General features: G+C 43.1%; 1 protein-coding gene across 2 annotated transcripts in view; it reads right to left on the reverse strand.

Moving 5' to 3' along the window:
* tnr (tenascin R (restrictin, janusin)) overlaps positions 1–20,296 on the reverse strand; it is a 175,207-nt gene that overhangs the window by 80,549 nt on the left and 74,362 nt on the right. For both annotated transcript variants that reach the window (XM_029725706.1, XM_029725705.1), the window contains exon 2: positions 19,552–19,598. The gene's annotated coding sequence lies outside the window, so the exon portion shown is untranslated. The remainder of the gene's footprint in view (positions 1–19,551; positions 19,599–20,296) is intronic.

The following is a 20,296-nucleotide window of genomic DNA, read 5'->3' on the forward strand; positions in this document are numbered from 1 at the left end:
AGGTGAAAGACGTCCACTTCCATGGCCACAATCTCTCGGCCAAAGGCCTGAAGCCGGACCCAGACAAGGTCAGAGCGATCCTCGACATACCAAACCCGTTTGATGCAAAAGGAGTACAGCGTCTCATCGGCTTTGCAAACTATCTTGCAAAGTTCATGCCACACCTATCAGCAATCTGTGAGCCTCTGTGCTGGTTACTGGACAAAGACACACCACGGCACTAGCTACCCAAACACGAGGCCGCAGTGCCGGAGATGAAATCTCTGGCTTCATCCATGCTAGTGTTGTGCTACTACGACGTCACGAAGCCTGTTACAAGCTAGAGCGACTCCAGCCAAAGCGGATTCTGATGCTGCCTTATGCAGGAAGGCCAGCCCGTTGCGGTTGCCTTGAGAGCGCTCACCCCCACCGAGCAAAACTATGCACAAATTGAGAAAGAGTGCCTCAGCATCGTCTTCTCCTGCCAGCGCTTCCATCATTACTTATATGGTCGAGAGCTGGTCACCACTGAAACTGACCACAAACCACTCATTGCCATATTCAGTAAACCTCTCCTCAACGTGCCCAAGAGGCTTCAAAGCGTGCTCTTGACTCTGCTAAACTACAGCCTGAAGGTCATCTACAAGCCAGGACCAGAGATGTACATCAGCGACACACTGAGCAGGGCAACAGCACAATGTACAGGCAGAGGCACTGCCTATCAGTGGCATGCCATCTGTTCGCTACAGCAGGAACAACAAGATGTTCAACAGATCAATCAGATAGACTACTTAAACGTCACAGATCACCGCCTAGCCCAGATCAGGCAACACACTGACAAGGACGAACATCTAGAGTCACTGAAGTCCATGGTTCTTGCAGGTTGGCCGTACCGGAAAGAGGAGACACATTTCACAGTGAGAGAATACTGGACCTTTCGAGCTGACATCAGCGTGCAAAATGCCATCTTGATCAGAGGTCAGAAGGTCATTATTCCCAAATCACTACATCCAGAGATGCTTACCCGTATACACTCCTGTCACGTTGGAGGTGACGCATGCTTCCGCCAGGCTCGTGAAACATTATACTGGCCAAACATGCAAGCAGAAATTAAAGACGTTGTCAGCAGCTGTACCACATGCAACGAGTACGCTCATGAAGAGCAAAAAGAAACCATGATGTCACACGAACTGCCCACAAGGGCCTGGAAAATCGTCAGCATGGACTTATTCAGCCACAGACAAAAGGACTATCTTCTCATTGTTGATCACTACTTGACTTTTGGGAAATTGAACTGCTCCCTGACCTGTCTGCAGAGACAGTCATAAAGCGCTGCAAGGCGCAGTTTGCAAGGCAAGGTCAGTCTGACAAGGTCATCACGGACAATGACTCACAATTCACTGCACAGTTCAAGCGTTTCACCTCAGAATGTAAGTTTGACCACGTGACCTCCTCTCCAAGACACCCAAAAGCAAATGGCAAGGCAGAGTCAGCTGTCAAGATTGCAAAAAAACAGTTAAGCAGGGCCTTGCGTGACAGCAACGAAAGCGATCTTACAGTGGAGGAACACACCCACCGAAAACATGGACAGCAGCCCAGCACAACACCTTCTGTCCCGACGTCTGAAGACTACCATCCCCGTAGCTAACAAGCTACTTGATCCCTGCGTCATGGTTGGCGTCACGGACAAACTGCCTCACAGAAAGCAGCTCGCTAAGTGCTTCTACGACCGGACTGCTCGAGACCTACCAGAGCTGGAGGACCACACAGGACTTTGGAGGCTGGGGTGCCTACAGAAAGTTGCACCACGTTCTTACCTGGTGGACTTTGGTGGCTCCCTCTATCGTCGCAATCGGATGGATCTGTGTGTAGCAGAGCAGACAAACCAGAACACACCATAAACTCACCTAGATGAGTTGGATCGCAGTCCAGGCCTAACGGTAAGGGGCGCAGAATTGAGACATGAGCCAACTGAAGGTGAGGCTTCTACCCCACCAAGCTCTCCAGCTCGTGGCCCTAATCCTACCCCTGTCAGAGCCAATACTTACTCACGGGTGGGTCGGCTGTGCAAGCCACCGGACAGGCTTAGAAGAGAGACTGTGTTAACTTGTCCTCTGATTATAAAAAATAAAAACTTACATTAAAAAAGAGGAAGATGACAACTGAGGTAAAAAGAAAAGGTCATGTTTTTTCAATTGTTATGACTTGACTGTTAAGAACTTAATCTTATGTCATTATGTTTGCACTTTCTATTGAAAAGGATGATGTTACGGAGTCTAGTTGATATGTAATCGACTAGCCGGAATGTTCCCCGGACTCTGCGTGTAGGGATTTGTACAATGCTTGAACAAGGCTATTGAACTTGACATTGGTGTCTGTCTTTATTCCTTGATCCAACATATCATACTGAAACAGAGAGGAGTCGTTGCTTAAAAGCCCTAAAAAGGAATAGCATCTCAAGTACACGTATTTTGCTTTATGTGTTTATTTATTTTTTATTTTTTGTTAAATGTCTACTCAGCCCACATGCCCACACTCTCTACTGTATATACTGTATGTAATGTATACAATAACTATGTATTTATACAATGATCCTCCCATTTTATGGAATGCCCACCTCCTTCCTATGTTATGCCTGCTAAAATGTTTACTTGATGCTTCAATGACACTAGAAAGAACAGATAAGGGTAACTTTAATTCTATTCAGGTAAATTTGCAATGTGCACGAGCTCCATGATGGGGGTGGGGGAAGCATACGATTCATAAACACTTAAAGAGATTGTCAGCAGATGTGGTTTTCTTGCAAGAGTTAGATTGAATTTGTTTTTAAATTGAACATTTAAAGAGGAGCTGGGTTGGAGAGTATGCTGCCACGTACTGTAGTAACAGTAGAGGTGTAGGCATCCTGATAAATAAGAATACACAATTTTCCCTTATATCTCAGCACATGGACCAAGAAGGCCGTTTTCTAATGTTGAATTGTACCTTGCATGGTGAAAAATGTACATTGATTTCATTGTATATCCCACCAGGGACAAATCTGGGGTTTTTAGATAGAATTCAAGCTATATTAGATCAAATCCAGACAGATTTTTGTTTTTAGCAGGTGACATAAATCATACATTCGATAAGATTGGCAGATGTAGTAATAAAAAAGGCAACTTTAGGCAGCCTCCAAAGAGGCTGAAAAATGTAATCTCTACAAATAATTTACACGACACCTGGAGATTGCTATTCCCAACAACAAAATACTTTTCCTTTTACTGCGTTTTCAAAAATGCACCAAAAAATTTACTGGATACAAAATTTCATGATCTAGTGATAACGGATCATTCTCCGGTATCATGCTCAAATACACCAATGGAAAATACACTTAGGGACAGAATTTGGAGACCCGAAATATATTTAAATACGTAAATGAAAAAATGTAAACCTTTACAAATACAAATGTAGAGATGGTGGACAGAGAAATGCCGACCCCCGATATAATTTGGGATGCCAGCCTCAGAAATTTCAGCCCAAATAAATGCTTCACAGAGTTAAAATAACAGACACATCTCAACAGCATCTGTTCAGAGGAGACTGTGTGAATCAGGCCTTCATGGTCGAATTGCTGCAAAGAAACCATTACTAAAGGACACCAATAACAAAAAGAGACTTGCTTTGGCCAAGAAACATGAGCAATGAACATTAGACCGGTGGAAATCTATCCTTTGGTCTGATGAGTCCAAATTGGCAATTTTTGGTTCCAACCGCCGTGTCTTTGTAAGACACAGAGTAGGTGAACATCTCTCTGCATGTGTGGTTCCCACCGTGAAGCATGGAGGAGGTGTGATGGTGTGTGGGTGCTTTGCTGGTGACACTGTCTGTGATTTATTTCGAATTCGAGGCACACTTAACCAGCATTGCTACCAAAGCATTCTTCCTCTAACCTCAACCTCTCCCGTCTATTTCTTTCACAAAAGTTCTGAACCTATATACGTTTTATGGACACTGAATGTTTTACATTAGTTATCTTGTTGTTATTAGTTATTATTCCCAACCTTCAGCTCCATTCAACCGCTCCCATATATCACTTAACACCATCCATATTGGATTTTTCAGCTGTGCTGTGATGTTTCACAAAAGATCTGAACCTTTCTATTCTCATAATTTCAGCTCCAGGTAAATGTTTCAATTCTTCAGCCATTCCTTGACATGTGACCAAAAAGAAGTTACATATGGACAGTACCAAAACAAATTATCTAACGATTCTGTTTCTTCGCAGCAAAATCTGCAGAACTGGGAAGGTTGTATCCCCCATATATATAACATTGTATTTGTTGCAAGAACTTTGTATAATAATTTAAATTGAAAAATTCATAGTTTTGAATCCGGTGTCGTATTGCGTATCAATTCATAAACCATGTGCCATGGAACCGGTACGTCTAAAATCTTTTCCCAACTATTTTGCAATCTATATGGCACAGCTGTCAATTTTTTGGTCCTTAAATTAAACTGGTATACTTTTTCATTTATCACAGTTTTCTTTAACCAATTATGGTCCTTAATGCGTAGCCGACAGACAAGTTTCCTACTTTCCCCCCCTTCCACTTTCCTTTTCCATTTTTGCGGTAATGCTGCAATTAGTTGGTTGTAATTTTGGGTAGAGCAGACATATCCATATATTTTTGTTAACTGCATGCGTGACATACTGTAACTCCACCAGTCTTATTTATGATGTCACTTACAAAGATTATACCTTTTTTTACCTCTGTTTATATTTACGTTTTTTTTTATCTGTTAGTACATTTGAGTTTAACCACAATATTTGTTGTTTTATTTGTTCTGTTTTTTTTCTGTTGGATTACATTGAAATTGCAACCAACTTTATATGGCTTGTTTTAAAAATAGCGATATTTGGGAGATGATTTCCTTTTCATATAACTGAAAGGGTGAGGTTGTAATCTGAATGAAGGGGAAAAGGCCATTCTTGAATGTATGGTGAGATATTCTTATTAATTTTCTAGAGAACCAGTTTGGATTTAAGTATAAATCCTTTAGTGAGAGGTCTTATGCTTTAATATTGAATAATTTATGCCCCCCGAATTCATATTCATTATATAAATAGGCCCGTTTAATTTTGTCTGGCTAGCCGTTCCAAATAAAATTTAATATTTTTTTCTCATATAATTTAAATAACTGTTCGCTAGGTGTAGGCAAGACCATAAGTAAATAGGTAAACTGGGATATGACTAAAGAGTTAATCAGGGTGATTTTTCCACAAATAGACAGATATTTTCCGTTCCATGGGAGCAAAATCGCATCTATTTTTGCTAACTTTCCATTGTAATTTATTGGAGTGAGATCATTTATTTATTTTGGGATATGTATACCAAGTGTGTCCACATCACCATCAGACCATTTTAATGGTAAACTACACGGTAATGTAACATTTGTATTTTTTTGTGATCCAATACGTAATATAATGTGGTTGTAATCCAGAGAGGTTAGAAAAGTATCTAAATCCTTTATGGGGCTGTGGAGGGATCCACATGAATCGTCAGTGTACAATGCAACCTTTGTTTTTAAGCCCTGGATTTCTAACCCCTTGATATTATTGTTTGATCTGATTTTAATAGCTAACATTTTGATGGCCATAATAAATAGATATGCCGATAGTGAACAGCCTTGTTTTACTACTCTTGACAGTTGAAAACTTTCTGAGAAGTAGCCATTATTTACAATTTTACACCTAGGGTTACAATATATGACTTCGACGCATTTTATAAGAGATTTTCCAAAATTGAAATATTCCAGGCATTTATATATAAACTCCAGTTGTACTTTATCAAAAGCTTTTTCAATGTCAGCTATGAATAGCAGGCCTGGTTTCCCAGATTTTTCATAGTGTTCTATTGTTTCCAGTATTTGTGACCCATTTCAGGAAACTAGGCGTGTGTCGCAGGTCACTACGTCACAGGAGAGCCGATGGAACGTAAACTTTTTTGAAATCAAAATGCGTTTTTTGGGCAAAAAAGCCTGCTCGAACATGTGAACTTTCATGTGCCTTAATAACAAATGTGTATGCCATCTGTAAATCCGAATAAAATTGTTAAATTGGTTTAGCCACAGAAAAAGCAAGGAACCTTCCTGCTAGCCATGATTGGCTGAGAATGAGTGGGCTTGACATGTCGAAAGATGAGTTTGGATTGGTCTGTCATATAGCAGCTTCTGTCTATTTGAGCTGGTCAGTATGTCTAGGTAATCCTGCCTAATGCAGCATTTTTTAAATGTATCGTGTAGAAAAACTGCAGAAGCCTAATCTCAAGTTAAAGTTTACTGTTAGCTAGCTAACGTTTCTGGAGGACCGAGTTTTGAAATCAGTGGAATTTGAGTATGATAGCTAAGGAGATGGAGAAAACACCTGTCTCCGGATTACATCTTCAAACTAAGGGCAACCTGTCACGACGTCCACCGAAGTCAGCGCATCTCCTTGTTCGGGCGGCGTTCGGATGGCGACGTCACCGGCCTTCTAGCCATCGCCGCTCCATTTTTCATTGTTCCATTTGTTTTGTCTTGTTCCCCGCACACCTGGTTTACATTCCCTAATCACATTGTATATATATATATATATTCCTCTGTTCCCCCCATGCCCTTGTGTGGAATTGTTTTGTTACATGTTCAGTGTGATGGGCCAAGCTGGTTATTTCCCCCCTGGGTATTCTTGTGTAAGTCATAGGAGGTTGGATTATTACGTTTGTTTTTGTGACTGTATTTTGTGCATTTCTCTTTTTGCATTTTGGCTGGAGGTTTGATGCTGTTGCATCCATTTGTTGTGCTTCTGCCCAAATAAAGAGTGAGTCTGTTCACAACTTTCTGCTCTCCTGCACCTGACTTCGCTACCAGTACGCACACCCGTGACACAACCATGGCATCCGACAGGAGACACGTCCATCCATGATGTATACAGGTAAGATAGTCTAGCTAGCTACATTTAATTTTGACAGAAAATGGTGTCATTTCAAGTTAAAGTGTACTGCTAGCCAATGTTAGCCAGTTAGCTCGGGTGCTTGACTGCCGGGGTGGGAATCTGGGAATCTGTTCCAAAAACTTCGTAAATAACAAGGTTGCCAACAAACAATGCATACAAAGTCGTATAGCAGCAGAATAACATACTTGGTAGGGAGTGGGCTATTTAATTAAGTTTTCACTCACCACGTTTATTCCAAAAAATGGCTGTCCTCACTCTGGTAGCCTATGGACAAACATTAAGAATAAGGTAGTTAGCTAGGTGAATTGATCATGCTACTTTGTATGCATTGTTTGTTGACATCCTTGTACTTTACAAAGTTTTTGGAACAGATTCCTGTTGGAATGTTCCACAAATTATACCCACCCTGACTGCCGTTGTGAGGTCAGAACGTTCGAATCAACCCTACTCATCGGCCAGAGCGTCCAGTGTGAGCTCAGAATGCTCCGAGAGCAAAACGCTCTGAATTTACGAACAGGTAATCTGACAGCACATTTGCAGTCACCAACACTCTGGATAACATAGCAGCCTAACCAGCTCTCCTAGGGTGAGTAATGTTCAGTGAGCTGTTCTCTCATTTGTGTCTGGAAGTAGCTAGCAAGTTAGCTTGGGTGCTTGGTTGCTGTTAGTACAGAACGCTTGGGTCAATCCTTAAAGAGATGGGTTGGGCTAAAGCTTAAGAGGGTGTGAACAATGCTGAATGGGTGTAGACACAGAAGGGCTCTCCAGTTGTAGTACCAAAACATTCAAAGGCCATTTTCTCAAAAGTGAGTTTTCAAGTTAATCAACTTTCAAAGCAATATTACTTTCCCATTGTTCCTTAACTGTAGTATATGATATATCATTTTCTAGCTCTGAGTCTCTACTTTTAAATTTTGCTACATACAGTATGACCGATTTGAGCTGGTCGGTCAATGTATCGTCCATGTTAAAAATCTGTCTGATTAGAATGAATAATATCCGACAATACTTTTATAATTCTATGTGCTATACATTTTGCTACAATTTTTGCATCATTTGTCACAATGTGCGCAACTGGTTGAAGGTAAGTCAGGTGCAGGAGAGCAGAGATGGGTGATAACAGGCACACTTTATTCATGCCCAAGGAAAACAGCGATAACGCCCAAAGTACACAAACGGTACAATAAACAAAACACACGGGTCAAACACATACCCGGCGCAAACTAGCCTGATGCGAACCACACGTAACAAACAAACAATTCCACACACAGACATGGGGGGAGCAGAGGGTAATATACATTTAGTCAGATGAGGGAATGTGAACCAGGTGTGCGGAAAACCAAGACAAAACAAATGGAAAATGAAAGGTGGAGCAGCGATGGCTAGAAGACCGGTGACATCGACTGCCGAACGCCGCCCGAATGACGTCACGACTTTGGCGGAAGTCGTGACATCATTACACTGAAGTGTAAAGGGCCTCCAATTTTTTAAATGGACTGGATCTTTTTATATACCACTTGGATCCTGTTTCAGTAATAGTGAAATCAGACCTTCTTGTTTACTGTCCGATAATCTACCATTTACATAGAAGTGGTTAAAACATGCTAATAACGGTACTCTGAGTACATCAAAAAAAGTTTGGTATACCTCAACTGGCATGCCATCCAGCCCTGGAGTTTTACCGGACTTAAAGGCTTTAATTGCATCAAGAAGCTCCTCCTATGTAATTTTGCCTTCACATGAGTCTTTATGTACGGCTGTTAACTTTACATTATTAATAGAAAACAAATCCAGACAATTAGCTTAGTTAGAGGAGATGGAGGAGACTGAAATGAAAAGATATGCTTGAAGTACTTTGCTTCCTCTTTCAAAATATAATTTGGTGAATAATGGGTGACACGTTTCAGTAAATTGTATTTGGTAGCATTTCTATGTTGAAGATGAAAAAATAATTTGTTGCATTCCTCCCCATATTCCATCCAGTTTGCTTTATTATTACACATGATATTTCTTGAATAAGTTCCTACATTTCTTTTTGTTTTTCCTCTAACTTATTCTGAGCCTCTATGGTACAGTTTTTATTGCTATCTATCTGTTCTGTTAGACCTTCTATTTCCTTTGCTAATATGACTCTTTTGACCTAAATTGCTTTTGTTTTAGAGCTGAGTACTGAATTGCATGGCCTCTAAAGGCACATTTAAAAGTGTCCCATAAAATAAGGGATCTGCTGTTGTCACAGGCGTCAAAATGAGTAGACCAAGGTGAAGCGTGGAATATGTTCATCTTGTCGTTTAATGCAAAAATGAACACTTTATAAATTAAACAAAAATGACAGCCGACAGTTCTGTCAGGTACTTACAACTAAACAGAAAGCAACTACCCACAAAACCCAAAGGAAAAACAGGCTGCCTAAGTATGGTTCCTAATCAGAGACAACGATAGACAGCTGCCTCTGGTTAGGAACCATACTCGGCCCAACACAAAGAAATACAAAAACATAGAATGCCCACCCCACACCCTGACCTAACCACATAGAGAAACAAACCCTCTCTCTCAGGTCAGGGCGTGACAGTACCCCCTCCAAAGGTGTGGACTCCCGGCCGCAAACCTGAACCTATAGGGGAGGGTCCGGGCGGGCATCTATACTTGGCGGGGGCTCTGGTTCGGGGCGTAGCCCCCACACCACCCGCTGATCCCTCCGCTTCTGTGTCGCCGGAGGAACCCGACCGTGGATCAGCGTTTGGAGGCTCTGAACTGCCGACCGTTGCTGAAGACTCGGGGCTGCAGACCATCGCTGAAGACTCGGGGCTGCAGACCGTCACTGAAGACTCGGGCTGCAGACCGTCGCTGAAGACTCGGGGCTGCAGACCGTCGCTGGAGGCTTTGGACTGGAGAGCGTCGCTGGAGGCTCCGGACTGGAGAGCGTCACTGGAGGCTCCGGAATGGAGAGCGTCGCTGGAGGCTCCGGACTGGGGAGCGTCGCTGGAGGCTCCGGACTAAAGAGCGTCTCTGTAGGTTCCAGACTGGGGACCTTCGCTGCAGGCTCCGTGCCATGGATCATCACTACTGGTTCAGCGCCATGGATCATCACTGGAGGCTTTGTGCCATGGATCATCCCTACAGGCTCTGGGCCATGGATCATCACTGGAGGCTTCGTGCCATGGATCATCCCTACAGGCTCCGGGCCATGGATCATCACTGGAGGCTCCGTGCCATGGATCATCACTACTGGTTCCGCACCATGGATCATCACTACTGGTTCCGCGCCATGGATCATCACTGGAGGCTTTGTACCATGGATCATCCCTACAGGCTCTGGGCCATGGATCATCACTGGAGGCTTCGTGCCATGGATTATCACTACAGGCTCCGGGCCATGGATCATCACGGGAGGCTTCGTGCCATGGATCATCACTGGAGGCTTCGGACCATTGATCATCACTGGAGGCTTCGGACCATTGATCATCACTGGAGGCTTCCTATGGGGAGCTGGAACCGGTCTCACCAGACTGGGGAGATGCACAAGAGACTGGGTGCGCAGGGCAGGCACAGGGCACACTGGGCCGTGGAGGCTTACTGGAGGTCTGGCGCTTAGGGCTGGCACAACCCGTCCTGGCTCGATGTTGACTTTAGCCCGGCAAGGGCGGAGCGCTGGTACAGGACGAACTGGGCTGTGCTGGTGAATGAGGGGTACCGTGCGTAGAGTAGGCGCAGGATAACCTGGGCCGAAGAGACGCACTGGGGACCAGATACGTTGAGCCGGTGCACTTCTCCCTGGCTGCCAGCCAACTCTAGCACGGCAACGGTGAGGAGCTTGCACCGAGCGCACCGGGCTGTGAGTACGCACTGGTGACACATTGCGTATCACCGCATAACACGGTGCTTGCTCGGTCACTCGCTCCCCACGGTAAGCACGGGGAGTTGGCTCAGGTCTTAAACCCGCCTTAGCCAATCTCCCCGTGTGCCCCCACAAAGATTTTTTTTCCGCTGCCTCTCGGGCTTCCGTTGTTTCTTTCTTGCCTGTTCCTCCCAGTATCGGCGTTCCGCTTTCGCTGCCTCGATCTCCCATTGTGGACGGCGATACTCCCCAGGCCTTGTCCAGGGTCCTGCCCCATCCAGTATCTCCTCCCAGGTCCAGTCATCCTGCCCACGCTGCTTGGTCTTCTTGTGGTGGGTAGTTCTGTCACAGGCGTCAAAATGAGTAGACCAAGGTGAAGCGTGGAATATGTTCATCTTGTCGTTTAATGCAAAAATGAACACTTTACAAATGAAACAAAAATGACAGCCGACAGTTCTGTCTGGTACTTACAACTAAACAGAAAGCAACTACCCACAAAACCCAAAGCAAAAACTGGCTGCCTAAGTATGGTTCCTAATCAGAGATAACGATAGACAGCTGCCTCTGGTTAGGAACCATACTCGGCCCAACACAAAGAAATACAAAAACATAGAATGCCCACCCCACACCCTGACCTAACCACATAGAGAAACAAACCCTCTCTCTCAGGTCAGGGCGTGACAGCTGTACCTATGTTATGTCGGAAAAATTCTGTTAAAAATTCCTCTGTTCTAGTTAAAAACAAGTTATCCTCCATTAGGCTTTGATTAAATTTCCAATATCGAATGTGGAAATGCATTAAGTGTAATGTGTGTGCCAATTTATCTGATGGTCCGACCGAATTCTGTCCCCTATCAACACTTTTTTTTAACTATTGGTGCCAACATGAATGACATACGAAAGTAGTCAAGACGACTAGCTTGATTGAGCCTCCGCCATGTATATCTCACTAGGTCAGGATATTTAAGCCTCCATATATCCACTAGTTACAATATATCCATGACATTCATGATTTCCTTAAGAGCATGAGGGTGATAGTTTGTAGTGTGATTTCCTTTACAGTCCATTGAGGTATTTAAAACAGTATCATTATCTCCCACCATAATAATAGTCTTGTACTGCTTGTAGGGTTGATCATGTATTATATATATTTTCAAAGAAACATGGATCATCATTATTTGGTCCGTAAAGGTTAATGAGCCATATCTGTTTATGGTCCAATAACATATTTAAAATCATCCATCTACCTTGCAGATATGTTTGGACGATTTGCACATCCGGATCAAAATTACTGTTAATTAATATCATCACCCCTTTTTGAGTTTCTTTGCTCATGGGAGAAGTATATTTCATCCCCTAGTCCTTTTTCCACACAACTTCATCTAAAATTGTTGAATGAGTTTCCTGTAAACAATAGATATTATTTTATTTAACTAGGTAAGTCAGTTAAGAACAAATTCTTATTTACAATGACAACCTAAGAACAGTGGGTTAACTGCCTTGTTCAGAGGCAGAACAACAGCTTTTTACCTTGTCAGCTCAGGGATTTGATCTAGCAACCTTCTGGTTACTGGCCCAACGCTCTAACCACTAGGCTACCTGCCTCCCCAAATTGTGTTATATTCCTTCTCTTTAAGTCAGATAAATATTGTTAGTCTTTTCTTATTATCTGCGAAGCCATTACAATTATAACTGGCTATACAATTACCATAATGAGATACAAGTTTCAAATATATGTATCATAATATATATTTGTAAATGTATGATTAAAAAGTATCATAGTGATTGAGTATCTATATATAGCTGTACTATGATATTTGCATTGCTACTAAGTAACCCTCCAATTGTTCTCCACTATTCCACCCACTAAAGCCCCTCCCCATCCCAAGTTGGGTTGTCATCCCATCGACCGGCAGGCCACCCCCGTCCCCCCGGATCCCTAGGGCCCCCGAGAGGCCAGGACCCATCCTTCAAAAAGATCACACAGTGCCAACCACAGAACAGAAGCAGATCAACCTCTGAAAGCATTTCTAATGCTCTCAACACAATTTGCTTCATATATAACTATTAAAATAGACGTATATTCAAAAATCTTGCGTATCTTAATTAATTATTGCGTAATAATGTTGACAGTTCATGCAAAGGATTGTTACTTATAAAATAATAAATAAATAAATAAATAAAATAAAAAATAAAAATAACCAGTTCATGCAAAGGATTGTTACTTATAAAATAATAAATAAATAAATAAATAAATAAATAAAATAAAAAATAAAAATAACCAGGATTGTCATTACATTACGTTTTTGTCAAGCAATTATTATTTCAGAAAACAATTATTGTGATTCATCCTATATTGTCCCTAACATCCTTACTCCCTAGCAACAGATGTGGGACACACACACACCCACACATATACTCTTACACACTCAACCCATTTCCCCCACAATGAACCATAAGCTCAGATGCTCAACGGTTGTTACATCCCAGAGCCCAACTCAAGAAAGGACTTAATTTACGAATGCATATACAGTTACAGCTGTTTGAGAAAGCATGCAAGATTGAGCAAAATTGGCAAATATGGGGTGATTTTATTAACCAATGTCAAGTCCTATGTCCTAAATCCTAGAGATTAGAAACACCCCCTTCCCCTGAAACACACACACACTGGTCCCCTGTTGTGACCACTTTCCCAAGCATTTCTGTGCAGTAAGACCTTTGATTATTTTGTGCCACAAGGGTCACAATAATATGCCCCCTCTCTGATTGTCCGACTGTGACCCCTTTCCCATGGGTTACTGCAGCCAGTGTTGCCAGCACTGCCACTACCTGGGAGGGGTTACCCCATCGGAATCCCCACCAGCTAGGTACAAGGTCGTCAAGGTTCTCATTAGCAGCTTTGAGAATTAACTTGTATATTATGCCCTCCCATCAGGGTGCTCTGGCTTTGTAGGACCAACCCTGCCAGGCATGCTCAGAATCTTGAGGGGCCTGTGCTGCTCTAATAGATCTCTGTCCACATTCCTCTTTCTGTTATGGCTGCATATAGGCACCTTACAGTAAGCCCATAAAACAGATAAGGACTTCTCTTTAGTGTATGGTTCGCTCAGATGGGTGTCTGGGGTATAGGGTTGGGGACCGTTCCTTCATGATAGGACAAAAAATAAATTAGATGTAGAATTTATTTTAAGATGTATATCCCTCATCTGCACAAAACTGAAAGCTCTCTCTCGCAAACCCTGCTCACAGATACACATTGGTTCTGGGATATGCAACAGTTTCCTTACTCACTCACTTAATTCCACGCTTTTCCAAACACTGTCGCACCACACCTTCCATCACAATACATCCACACATCTCCACCATGTTGATTGAGTACTTTTGTGTTCCAATTCATTATATTTGAAGATGTATTATTTTGCTAGATGTTCTTTCTTCTAATCCTGTCTTATCCACTTATAAAATACTTTAAATGGAAAGTTAAATAATTATTTACAACATTCCCTATCTTGAATGGTATAGTGTAGTTGTAGTTTATTTAACATTTGTTTAATTTGATTGCTTTTTTATCTATTTAAAAAATATATATTATTACAATCCCTACCATGGCTAGAATTTGGTGTTCCATTATTCGACTCATCTATGAGAACTTTTACATTTTTAGAATAGCAATGGAGTAGTCTTTGTGTCTCGGAACATTTGGTTGTCAATGTACAGTTGATCGACTACGAGAGCTACACGCTTCCCTTTAAATCCATTCTGCTTGAAGATTGGACACAGAAGTTTGCCCCGTTCTGCAATCTCCCTCGAGAACTGATCATACATGCCTATTTTCTTGCCAACAAGTATTTTACACAGGCTTTTAACCATTATTTATCTTTAAAGAAAGTACATTTGTCAGCGATTGGGCGCTCATAACTCTGTCCTCGTTGTCCGAAAGGGTGTACACGTTCGAGTTGGATTTTATCGACAGCATCGATTGGGATTTGAAGCACTGTAAGAAAGAATTAATTCACTACTCTTTCAGGAACTTCTTGTTCTCTTTCTTGAATACCAGAAAGTATTAGATTTTCTGTCATAGATCTGGTCTGTATATCAAGGAATAGGTAAAGGATGAGCTGGCAGCCCGAGAACTACCGACGGATCTCGACTCACTCATCGCTTTAACCATCTGGATCGATGGTCGGCTACGGGAACGTAGGAGGGAGAAGAGGTTCGATTGCGGTTCCAATCGCTCACTCAGGGATCCCACCTTGCAGCTAATAAACTCCGGAAGTCCCCGAAAGGATCCGTGCTTACCCGAGTCCCTTCAAGAGCCTCCGGAAACTAATGATTCACCTCTTCCCGAGCCAAGGCAGCTCGGCAGGGCTAGGCTGCCTCGAGCCGAACGCATACGCAGACTTGAGACCCAGAGTTGCTTGTAATGCGGTACTGCCGGTCATTTTGTGTCAACTTGTCCCTTCAAGAGAGCTAGCTCATTCGTTGGAGTGAGTACACTGGTGGCTCTGAAAGATAATTGTTCTACTCCCCTTACTCGCCACACTCTCTATGCCACCCTGCTGTGGGGCGACCAGTCCAAATCTCTCCAGGTACTCATCGACTCTGGGGTCGATGTGAGTCTCATGGATGTTACCCTGGCATCCGAGCTGGGCATCCCCACTCAACCCCTCTCCATTCCCATGGGTGTTAGATATATAGCTTTATAGACCGTGTCACCCACCAGACCACCCCCGTCAGCCTACGCATGTCCGGGAACCACAGCGAGGCTATCCAATTCCTGCTGGTTGAGTCTCCGCAGGTTCCTGTGATATTGGGATTCTCTTGGCTCCAGCGACACAATCCCTCCATTAACTGGGCTACTGGTGCCATCGTGGGCTGGAGCCCAGTCCTGCCACACTCATTGCCTGAAGTCAGCTCTGCCTGCCCCGGGACATCTTCCTGGGGGCTTGGAAATTGACCCGGACCTCTCCGCCAGCTCTGGAGAGTACCAGGACCTCCGGGAGGGGTTCAGTATGGCCCGGGCCACTTCGCTTCTGCAGCACCGACCGGTATACAGGAAGGTCAAGTCTGAGGCACTGGCAAGTTGCTTTAGGGCCGTGGCTATACCCCCAGAAGCCTAGACCTGTCCCCCCCACTCCAAGATCATTAGCCCCTCTGCTGTTCGTCCACTGTTGCCCTGTACCCTCCGTATTTTCTTACCTTTTCTGTGTTGAGAGTCAAAACCATGTCTAACTGTCTCTTAACTTCTGTTTCTAGGCCCATCTCTCCCCCTGTGTCATCGATGGCCAACCAGCGTAGACGGTGAAACACCTCCTGAGGGTTCGAACACGGGGCAGGGGTTTCCAGTACCTGGTTGACTGGGAGGGTTATGGCCCAGAAGAGAGGTGCTAAAGACATCTTGGACCCGGCCCTCATCGCCGAATTTCACCGCCGGCACCCCAGTCAACCAGGTATTCGCCCAGGTGGAATGCCATGTCACGTCCTGATCTGTTTCACCTGTCCTTGTGCTTGTCTCCACCCCCCTCCAGGTATCGCCCATCTTCCCTATCATTCCCTGTGTATTTATACCTGTGTTCTCTGTCTGTTTATTGCCAGTTCGTCTTGTTCATTCAAGCTAAGCACACGTTTTTCCTGTCAGCGCCTATCGTTTCCCAGCTTCTCTTTCCTCGTCCTCCTGGTTCTTGACCTTTGCATGTCCTGCCTCTATACCCGCCTGCCTGACCTCTCTGCCTGACCCTGAGCCTGCCTGCCATCCTGTACTTTTGCCTTACCCTGGATCTTCGACCCCTGCCTGCTTTGACCTGTCTTGCCTGCCCCTGTCGCTACAATAAACAGTGTTACTTTGACAGTCTGCATTTGGGTCTTACCTTGATCCCTGATACTTTGGAGATGATCTTTCTGATCTACCTGACCAATATTGTAAACTCAATGCCCCCTTTGCTAAAAGTATTTTCAGAATGCTCAAAAATCTCAGGATATAACTTTTATGTGGAAAGAATTAAATAATGGCAATAGGAAAAAGAAAATAATCACAATCTACAGTAAGCGGACCACTAACAATATTGAATACTTAGGATGCTTAATAAGTGACAACAAACACAGTGCCGTGAAAAAGTATTTGCCCCATTTCTGATTGTCTCTATTTTTGATACTGAATGTTATCAGATCTTCAACCAAAAGCTAATATTAGATAAAGGAATATGTTTACAAATAACAAAATAATTGTATAATTATTTTATTTATTTAATTAACAAAGTTATTGAACACACAATGCCCCTGTGTGAAAAAAGAATTGCCCCCTTACACTCAATAACTGGCTGTGCCACCTTTTGCTGCAATGACCACAACTAAATGCTTCCTGTAGTTGTTGATCAGGCTCGCACATCACTGTGGAGGAATTTTGGCTCAGTCATGCATGTAGAACTGCTTTAACTCAGCAACTTTTGTGGATTTTCAAGCATGAACTGCTTGTTTTAAGTCCTGCCACAACATCTCAATTGGGATTATTAAGGCAAGTCATCCAGGTCCTGAGGCAGCAAAGCATCCCCAAAGCATCACACTGCCACCACCATGCTTGACCGTTGGTATGAGGTTATTTCTGTGGAAGGCAGTGTTTGGTTTTCACAAGACATAATGGGACCCATCTCGTCCAAAACGTTGACTCAAGTTTGCCAAAAAGCACCTGGATGATCATCTTGGAAGAACTCTTGGAAGATCCTCCATCATTAATACAATGAAAAATCTAATAATTGTATTATTGAAATAGCTTTGGTGAGCGAGGAAAAACACATTGATACAATTTAAGGTCAAGTGGCAAACAATAAAGCAGGCACTAGAGATAGGGGTGTGAGCATGCAGGCCTGGGCAAATGAGACGTAGTCATTGCTTGTGTACGTCTGTAAGCTGTTGTTATTCGTATGTGTATGTTTGTATATGGAGTGGAGGAAAAAAATAAGAAGAAAAAAACTGAAAGCACTTCAACAGGAGCATGTTATCAACTAAATAATAGACATAGCTAACAATTGCAGACTCATAAAGCTTTGTTTCATCGTGACTTCCACCTAGTAAGATTTGACTGGTTATGATTAATAAGATATTTTGATACACCTCTACTCATTTGGAAACAAGCTTTATGATGCAGTGTAGGAAGCGGAACGTGTAGAAAGTGAAACCAATCCATTCCCAATCATCCATTATTGATCAAGCCAGGGTAAGATTTGGCTAGATTATTCATGTATCACCACTGCCTGTACCAGGGGCATTGAATTCTGATCTGTTCAGTTCCCAACATATCCCAGAGAGGTGACTCCAGGTCTAATTCATTAACAGGCAGCCACCCGTTAGACTGCCAGGTCTAGTGTACCTTGCCCTGGGAGGACAACTCATCAGCATTAGGGTCTGTGTGTGTGTGTGTGTGTGTGTGTGTGTGTGTGTGTGTGTGTGTGTGTGTGTGTGTGTGTGTGTGTGTGTGTGTGTGTGTGTGTGTGTGTGTGTGTGTGTGTGTGTGTGTGACTGGTGTATGCATCATGATCTAAGGCTTCCAGTGGTTTACTTCCCTTTCATCTCATGTCTGCCGCCCCGCCACAATAACAACAATCCCTCTAAGTATTTCATTAAGAAGTTAAAGATGCCATATCCCAGAGGCATCTAGAGTCTCTGAGCCGGCTACCTCCCGTCGTACATAAAAAATCCTAATCTGCTATTGTGTGGAACGAATAAATGAATCTCTACAGTACGCCATTACTTATTCAGTGCTAAGCCCTGGCTGTGATGCTGTGATCACATTAGTAACAATTAAGCGTGGCCAGGTCAGTCAGACAGTTACTCTGGCCTCTTGAGCATCAGGATACTTTGCCTCATGCAACAAGTGATAACTCACTTGTTTTCAACCAGTTTAGAAAAGTTAGAGGTTTAATTGAAGATGAAATAAAACTGGTCTCTAAATGCTTCATCAAATGTATAGTAGTAGGGATGATAGCTTTATAACTAGGTAAAGCTCCGCCCTATCTCAGCTCACTGGTCACGATAACAACACCCACCCGTAGCACGCGCTCCAGCAGGTATATCTCACTGATCATCCCCAAAGCCAACACCTCTTTTGGCCGCCTTTCCTTCCAGTTCTCCGCTGCCAATGACTGGAACGAATTGCAAAAATCGCTGAAGCTGGAGACTTATATTTCCCTCACTAACTTTAAACATCAGCGATCCGAGCAGCTAACCGATCGCTGCAGCCCATCTGTAAATAGCCCATCCAATCTACCTACCTCATCCCAATATTGTTTAAATTTTATCTACTTTTCTGCTCTTTTGCACACCAGTATTTATACTTGCACATCATCATCTGCACATCTATCACTCCAGTGTTCATTTGCTAAATTGTAATTACTTGCTACTATGGCCTATTTATTGCCTTACCTCCTCATGCCATTTCTTCAGACTTTCTTTTTTCTATTGTGTTATTGACTGTACGCTTGTTCATTCCATATGTAACTCTGTGTTGTTGTTTGTGTTGCACTGCTTTGCTTTATCTTGGCCAGGTCGCAGTTGTAAATGAGAACTTGTTCTCAACTTGCCTACCTGGTTAAATAAAGATGAAATACATTTTTTTATATAACAAACCAGTGCTCTTTCACTGTCATCTCATTTACTGAGGGATGCATTGAAAAGGCAATACTGTACATGTCAACACAATATACATGCTGACTTCCAAACCATAAATACTGAATGATAAACCAAAGCTTTATGGATTATGCTGTTTTACCTTAAATTCAAGCAGTGGTTCTCCTGTGGCAATGTCTAATCCTGCAGCTGTCAACACACAAAGAGAGGAGAGGTGTTATAGTCAGACAAAACACACACACACACACACACACACACACACACACACACACACACACACACATAGCCTATCCCCCTGCACATGAGCTCTCTGTCAGCCAGGATAAAGAACATGCATACTACGCCAGCACCCTCCTGCTGTTGGAATACACAAAGTAGTGAAGACGATCCTTCTCCCAACATGAAAAGAGAAATCCTCATTTACTTTCCTCATCTTGTCTCTTCCTCAGGGCCTTTCCTCACCTACTGGGAGATGAAGCGACAGCCTTTGCAACTTGTGTTGTCAGCTGTAAGGAATTGCAAATATGCCAAAATTGCTTCATTTTCGCTCTCCGACAGCTATTCAGTTTTATTATACACTGAGGACGGCAGCAGGGTTAGATCTCAAGTATGACATGGTGCTGATGATACCTATCTCAGTGTTCCTAAAAGAAAGGCCCTTGGCCACAAGGGCATCTGTCCACTTTTTACTATTGTGCCCCACACACACACACATGCACACATGCACAAAAGCAAACACACAGACACAGGCACACACACTGTTTACTATTTCTCTGCTGTCCCAGTCCTGGAGGAGGAGAACGACACAGATAATCCTGTTTTAGGTCATTCTGTTTTATATATGGTTGTGAGAGAAAGGTATTTTAAATGTAATTCATACTGCTTCC

This window comes from Salmo trutta, chromosome 31, assembly GCF_901001165.1.
Source record: "Salmo trutta chromosome 31, fSalTru1.1, whole genome shotgun sequence".
In the NCBI taxonomy this organism is placed as follows: domain Eukaryota; kingdom Metazoa; phylum Chordata; class Actinopteri; order Salmoniformes; family Salmonidae; genus Salmo; species Salmo trutta.